The sequence below is a fragment of the Fulmarus glacialis genome, unplaced genomic scaffold, assembly GCF_000690835.1.
Source record: "Fulmarus glacialis isolate BGI_N327 unplaced genomic scaffold, ASM69083v1 scaffold22067, whole genome shotgun sequence".
Taxonomy (NCBI): domain Eukaryota; kingdom Metazoa; phylum Chordata; class Aves; order Procellariiformes; family Procellariidae; genus Fulmarus; species Fulmarus glacialis.
In genome coordinates this window covers 56208-63707 of record NW_009225499.1, presented here as the reverse complement: position 1 = coordinate 63707, position 7500 = coordinate 56208, and the positions used below count along the sequence as shown (strand labels likewise).

Below are 7500 nucleotides of genomic sequence, written 5' to 3'. Positions count from 1 at the left end.
AAAAATAAATCTTTAATCACAAAGTTCGAAGCAGTCATCTGTGTGGCTAGCACATATAACTATAATATAAAAGTAAGCCTGAAGGTTTTCAGTACAGCACAGTATTAAATTTATCAATGTAACAGTTGCTGTCATTGTAGTTGGCATACTATGTTATTAGACACACTGTTGATCAGTGTTATTACAACAACAACAAAAAAAACCTATGCTGCACAGAGTCTTTGTGTTTAAGTACCACAATTAAGAACAGAGAAATGCATTCATTCATTACAGAACCTTTTCAGGAAGTTGATTTTTTCTAATTCTTATTGTAATTGCATTGTTCTAATCCTGTATTATAAAGGCAGCTGTTTGCCTATCATTTGTACTTTCCTCGTTAATCCTGACTCAGTGAATTAACCTTTAATTACAGCCGTTAAAATTGAAATGAGCCTCTTGTCTGGCTGGGGCTGCCCCCTTCCAGTGCATATGACTGATGAAAATTTTTAGGGTCAATGAATATGTCCCATGTCATGTCTGATAGATGCTAAAGATGTGAGGAGGTAAATGTTACCTTAGAAAGATGTGGTTGAAATTTTTAAGAGCTAGGTTTTATTGACAAAATAAAAAATATGGCTTAGGTTACCACTCTCTTCTGTCTGAGTTACATAGCATAACACACACACAGATACACACTCTGTTTTACATACACTACCACACGCTATATTTAAAGAATAACTTATGGAATCATCATCATGCATTACACATGCTTGTTTTTAAACAACTAGCACCAACTCTGTTTACAGCAGTCCTATTTTAAGGAGCATAATATATGTATTTTTCATGTTGGAAACAAAAAGAAGCGTTACTTTAAATTCTCTCATAGATCTAGGCATTTAATTCTCAAAAAAGTTGGATTAGTTTTAAGGACAATACTGACTTTTAACAGAAGGCAAAAAAAGATCAAGGGTTTCCTCACAGTAACTTATCTAAAGGAATTTCTTTTTTGCAATAACCCCTCCCCCAGTTTAATTTTTATTTTATAAATAGGATTTTAATATTGTAATTGCACTTTAGTTTGCAATTTTAGCACTTTCATTTTTAAATACAATATTTGAATATTGGTTTAATCTTTTTCACTCCAAGATAACAAAACAGCAAAATAGCATTGAATCAGGAGACCTGATTCTTAATCAAAGACCTGGTTATTCAGAATACAATCTAATGAATATACAAGTTGCTAACTAATTATACATTATATTTATATAATTTATAACATATATATATGTAATTTATATAATGTATACATTATATATAAAAGCATAAATGAAAGACCCAATCTGACAATATCTAAACCACACAGTAATCAACTAAATCAATGAGATTATACATAGTAATAATATAATATACCTCTCAGACTAGGCATACTATTATTTGGGCCAGTGTCTTGTATCAGAAACCTGTTTCTGACTCAGAAGAAAGATCATGTTTGAACTTCCAAATTAAATTCTCTAATTTATTTAAAAGAAAAGAAGTTGAAGGTTCTTAGTTCTTAAGTGTAGAGCTTGTTAAGTATTAATGCATTTAATAAATACAAGATGTGTATTTTTAAGGCTTGAACACTAATAAACATCACAAATATTGATAAATGGATTACTAATAAAGAATAAAGGTGAAATGACACTTTAAAAAATAGTGTCATAGCAGGTTTTTTTTTTTCCCAAGCTGTCATTTTTTAAAGTATGTGGAAGCAGTTTCTGAAAGGACATTATACTTTCAAATATTTGATGTGACACATATACTACGTTACCAATTTAAGAATACCCTCTTATACAGCAAATTTATATAAACACAGAAAAACAAAATTAAGCATGCAAGAGGTCTTTGTTTCATTCCTTCTTCTGCCTTGGCAATGGTTAATATCTTCTGATGAGCAGCTACATTCATTTGTAGATCTCGAAGTGCTTTCCCAAGGTGAGTAAGCATCATTATCCTCATTTTTCAGATGGAAAACTAAAGATTAAGTTACTCCCTCTAGATCACACAGCAAGCAGTAAGCCAAAAATAGAACTCATTTTCCATATGTAACACCCAGTTCTGTATCTACTGGACCACGCTGCCTTCCCACAAGCATCAGTCACACCTAATCAGCTGCTTAGCTGAATTTTGGGCGGCACTAAGAGAAAGTTGCTTTTTAACTCTCAAATTTAAGACTATGCCTTTTCACTTGCTTCATAGGTACAAACCTTCTCAGGCACCCTACTAACATACGATATTTGTAAAAAGTGGTTTCAATTAAGCCTTAGGCTAGTTACAAATCTTGTAGAGCACAGAGTAGGGGAAAATGGAGACAATGCAGATACTTTAAACTGTTCCACATGGAAAAAGTACCACCTTAAGAAACGATGCTGGAGAGAAAACTACGCAGAACTACAAGAACATCTCTGTTCAATGTGCAAATGTGGTCAACAATGCAAACAAGTTATAAGTACGCACAGGGATAGGATACATGTAGACTACCTTGTGGCATACTTCCCCCTTCAATTCCCCAATTTCAATCTTTATATAAAAAGATGGGCTTCAGAAGAAGTATAATGAAAACTTTTAATGCACAGGAAAAAGCTCTCTTGTGATAAGACACCAAAAGGATAAGACATTTCTTACAGGAAGCTGATAAACAAGAGGGCAAATGGTAAACTATAAAAAATAATAAAATGATATCAAGGATACCATAAGCCTATGTTATCCTAATACAAAACCACAAAAACATCTGATAAAAGAGAAGATGCAGTTAACATTGAAAAACCGATTTAAAAGAAACATCTTTTGTCTCAGTAAAAAGTTTTAGCGTCCTAGGACGGACTGGATATATTTACAGAAATATAAAACTAGTCACTTAAAAAACAATGGTAGTTGATCAAAATCCCTCTGAGAACACAGGGCAGAAGAGTACCAAGATTCTAGTCGAACCATTGCACGCAGTTCGCTGCTATCACAACTGATTGCACTACATCTTTTTCATGACATTAACAAGTTAATGTTTCTTCTGATACAGCCATTCCTGAGGTTAAGAATTCGGACGAGAGCTTATATGAATGTATCTAGTTATAGAATAATTACTAACAAAGCTCTGAAAAAATAAAACTCATGAAGTTGAGTCACGCCAATAACTATTTAGAAGAACTACTATTCATTTCGCTACTGCAGGATTTTGCAAATTCTTAAGCACCTCATGCTAACCTTTCCTGCAAGCTCCAAACCAGACATATAGAGCCATTATTGCAATCCCTGCATTCCCAGTACTTCCAAGAAGAGATACTTCACACAGGAGAAGAATATACTTCAGTGTCAGTCTTAACACTTGCTATAGTGGAATTAGAAACAGCCTAAACGGACAAAGCAACCTAAATGATAAAGTTTTCCCCTGTAAAGACTACCTCAACAATTAAGAAATTAAAATACCATTTAAGGTGTTCTATTATTCTGAAAATATCTCTAGTTGAATATTGAGGGAGTTCATGTTTACTATTTCTCAAGGAATTCTCTAAGTGTGCTCAATTTGAAATTAAATGTATTTATCACCTGGTTTGACAGGTCTGCAGCTCGACCTTGACTTTTGTCAAAAGCTATTATTTCTGCTCTACGCATCACCACTCTAAAGAAGTTTTCGAAGTGGATCTCAGTCAAAAGTTCTGTAGAAGACATGAGACAGAAAACAAGATGATTTACTCCTCCCTCCCTAAACAGTTTCTGTGGAACTCTGAGTAGTACAAAACAATAAAAACATATCATTGGTAATAACCAATATCAAGAGAATACACTGAACATGCCGAATAAAACCTTAGTAAGTAAAGCGGTACCACTTCTACAATTATACCATAATTCCATATGCACAATAATTAATGGCAACACTAAATTTTTGCATCAAATATTTTTATAAGTAACTCCTCACTACAACAAGAGTTTTCGCCTCTTTTGCTACATGCTTTTATCATGAACTTCTTTTATTCGCCCTTGACTTTTTCCCCAAATTAACCTCTATTTGGGGCAGGGGAAACAATCTTCTCCCCTGAAATCCTACTCAACTCAGCCCACGCTTCCACACACTTTTTGACCCATCCAACTGCTGCTACCGTCAGAGCTCATATCCAGCTGTCAGTTCTCCTTTGCACTAACACTGTTCTGAATCATAACAAACTTCTTGCTACCAAAGCAGTATTTCCTTCTCACTAATTTTATTTTTAAAAGTATGTGTCATTTTCACCAGTTAATTATCATATACAGCATACTCAGGGCTCTACACATTTGGGAGAGCAGTTGCTTGTATATTTTTACCATCTAAAATCCTAATGAGAAAAGAACAGGTGGTTTAGCTTTTTTTTCTCATCAGCTGTGTGATGGGTAGGAACAGATGATCACTCCCTCCTTCAGCTTCTCTCCAATACCATAGCTCTCCTCTTCTTCCTCTTACCATTCACGCTCAAAAATATTATTTCCTGAAGCAGGTTATAACCCTTCTTGTCCGTACGTCATTCATCAGTTTTGCCTTCAATTCCCTCTTGTCTCACTTTATAACCCCCTTTTAGGGGACAACACCCGTTTCCAGTGTTTTCAGATAACTGCTTTACGCTGACAGCTTGCAGCTTTCTCTTGCCTCCTATTTTTCATTGGCACCGCATCTTCAAGTATCTTTCAAGCCTGCAAATGTATTCATCTAAAACTCGATCGACTTCAAATGCAGAGTTTCCCCAAGCACTTAGGTCTGACTTCTCTTGTCTGCACACCTGGACTACATGTACCAGGACAGAAGCATGCACAAGGATTTACTATGTTTTGCATCCAGTTGGAAGAAAGTTATCCATGAATTACCAGAGAATTTTGTTTTTCCTGGAACAAACTATAATACGCATGTGTGCATTTATATGAGGGGGAAATGTACTATACGTAAACACAAATCATAAAACCAAATGAGCTGCAGCACAAAGCATCAGGTTGTGCACTGTGGTTTCTATTCAAGGATATTTTGGTTTTGCAGGTTTAAAGAGACCCATACCATTACTGTAAAACCATTCTTGTATTTATGCTTTTTGTAATGTTCAGCAGCTATGAATTTGGAGCTATAAGTTTTCTAAAAGCTGTATCCAATTACAGTGCTGAATGATTTGAATAATAGTCTGCCTGACACATTCCAAGATAAGTGGCTGCTACATTTCTTTGATATTAGGGTCATATACTGTACTTACCTATTTTTACTCCATGCTCTCCATTGTCTAGTAATAAATTAATTTCTCACTGTTAGTTTGGCATGTGCCCTACAGTTAAATTCATTTTCTCTCCCATTGAAGGAAGAAAAAGTTCTCTGAAGTATGACAACTATCCTCCTTATTTTTAGAATTAGTCATCACAGACTAAATTCAAAATACTATTTTAAGAGGGACATTCCCATATAAAATCTTAAAAGCTGTTTTTATATTTTCATTTGTAGAAAATTACCTGATGGTGCTGAATAACATGTGACAATAGTTATTTAACTACTTGGACGCAAGACTTATTACAATATATGGATATCATTTGAAAGAACAGTTTTTAACCTTAGCGTTTAATTCTTATTGATTCCTGGTGCAAAAAGCTCAGCAAAGGACCTCATGTACACCTTCAATTATCATCAACGGCAATGAGAGTTGAACTTAGATCTGAAAACAGAATACAGCCCAAAACATGTAATCACTATCCAGGCAGCAACAATTAGTTCTTACATGATTTGGGTTGTTTCCAGAGCAGGGACTATGAGGAAATGTTCCAGCTTCTTTCCTGGTTACATGTTTTACCAGGAACTCAGCAGTACCAAGAAAGAGGCATTTTGCAGAATCAACCCTTTCATTCAGAAGTACTTCTGCTCTTCAGCCTACACCTTCTGGCTCTTTCTATCTAACACCTGTATTTCATTGCAGCTACCTTCTGAAGAATGGGGAGAAGTAATTTAGCAAACGAATAGTGGCAATCATGAGGAAAGCAAGCATGAATGTGGGAGTGGAGTATGTGTTCATGTACTGTAGATGATGAAAGTACTAAAGACACTGGCAAATAGGGGGTGTTCTCAAGCATCTGACATTACTGATTGCCATCTTTAACTTAACCTGAAGTAAAACAAAGACACCAGAGTCATTCTTAAGCTAACCCAGAGCCAGGAAAACAGATGACCGCCTATGTTTTGAGCTGTCAAAGCCATAAAGGTTGGCAAAGAAGCAATTGTGGGATTGCAATCACAGGAATAACAACACAGTTGTAGTTAAACTCAGCCTTGCCACCTAATGCTGTATACTGCACTGCAAAATAACACGGAAAAGAACTTCTGGCACTTTCAGACTGTGTGACAGGTGAATGACTACGCATCAGGTAAAGTGACTGCATGTCCACAGATTGTTACTGCTTTGCTTTAAATTTAAATTGCATCACAATTTTCTTAGATAAGGCTAACATCCAACACATTATCTGAAAGTCTACCTTTTCAACACCAAATTTTAAAGCCTGTAAAAATGAAACTGAATCATCAGCTAAGACTTTTTATTTCTTAAGTCAAATCATTCATGCACCTTCTTTATGTAAGAAGTATTTGATTTTGCAAACCTGTTGCTCCAGCACAAAGTACTTTACCAGCAATTACTGAAGCTGTAGCGTAGGTTCTATACACCAGTCTCATTAGAAACATGGCTAAGCTAAAAAATGCCTGTGCCTCTGGTATTTTTTCTGGTCACTTCCATCCACTTTCACAAGGATAAGTATCCTATGTTGTACTGCTGTAATTCGTTATTAAATTGCAAGTTTATATTGGACACACAAAACGACTAAAAAAAAACAACCAAAAAAGAACAACACAATCTACTATCCTTTCCCCCAACAAAGGAATGCCCTCTACCTCCATGACTTTGCTAACCTTAATTATACCTATAGTTTTGAGATTCCCTAATGGAAAGTGCTACAAAGCAGAAAGCACTAACAGAATGAATCATGACACATACTGATACACCACTGATTGTAAATCTATACCCCTTTCATTTGCACCCAGGGGCTATGCTCTGTATACTCACGAAAAATTACTTCCAAGTAGCAAAATGTCATAATTAGAGGCACATATGGTAAACAAACAGGCTGAGGATTAACAGGTATGTGATTTTCTTGTAGTCTGTTCTTGATAGTATAGCAACTAGATGATTTGAAAGATTTGTATAGTTTGGATACTTAATTTGTGAATTAAAAGTTTCCCTGAGGCAGAGAAAAAGACAGATTGAAAGAGAAGGTTAAAAATCCTTGAAGGCATCTTTCTCAGACATGCAATATTCATACTTTTCTCCACGTTTCAGAATGTAGTTATTACAGATCAAAAAAACCAGCGAGACTTGCATGTAAACCAGAATTTCATACAAGACCTTTATGTAAGACGAAAGTAACTTAAAAAAATCACTTTAATGACTGCCTCAAAAACACGCGAGATGCTTAAATTAAGACACACCCACTCCCCAC

General features: G+C 35.3%; 1 protein-coding gene across 1 annotated transcript in view; it reads right to left on the bottom strand.

The window, feature by feature from the left end:
* Positions 1-7500, bottom strand: part of AP3B1 (adaptor-related protein complex 3, beta 1 subunit) — a gene marked incomplete at both ends in the record, with an annotated part of 86273 nt that overhangs the window by 31861 nt on the left and 46912 nt on the right. The gene's annotated exons all lie outside the window — the stretch shown is intronic.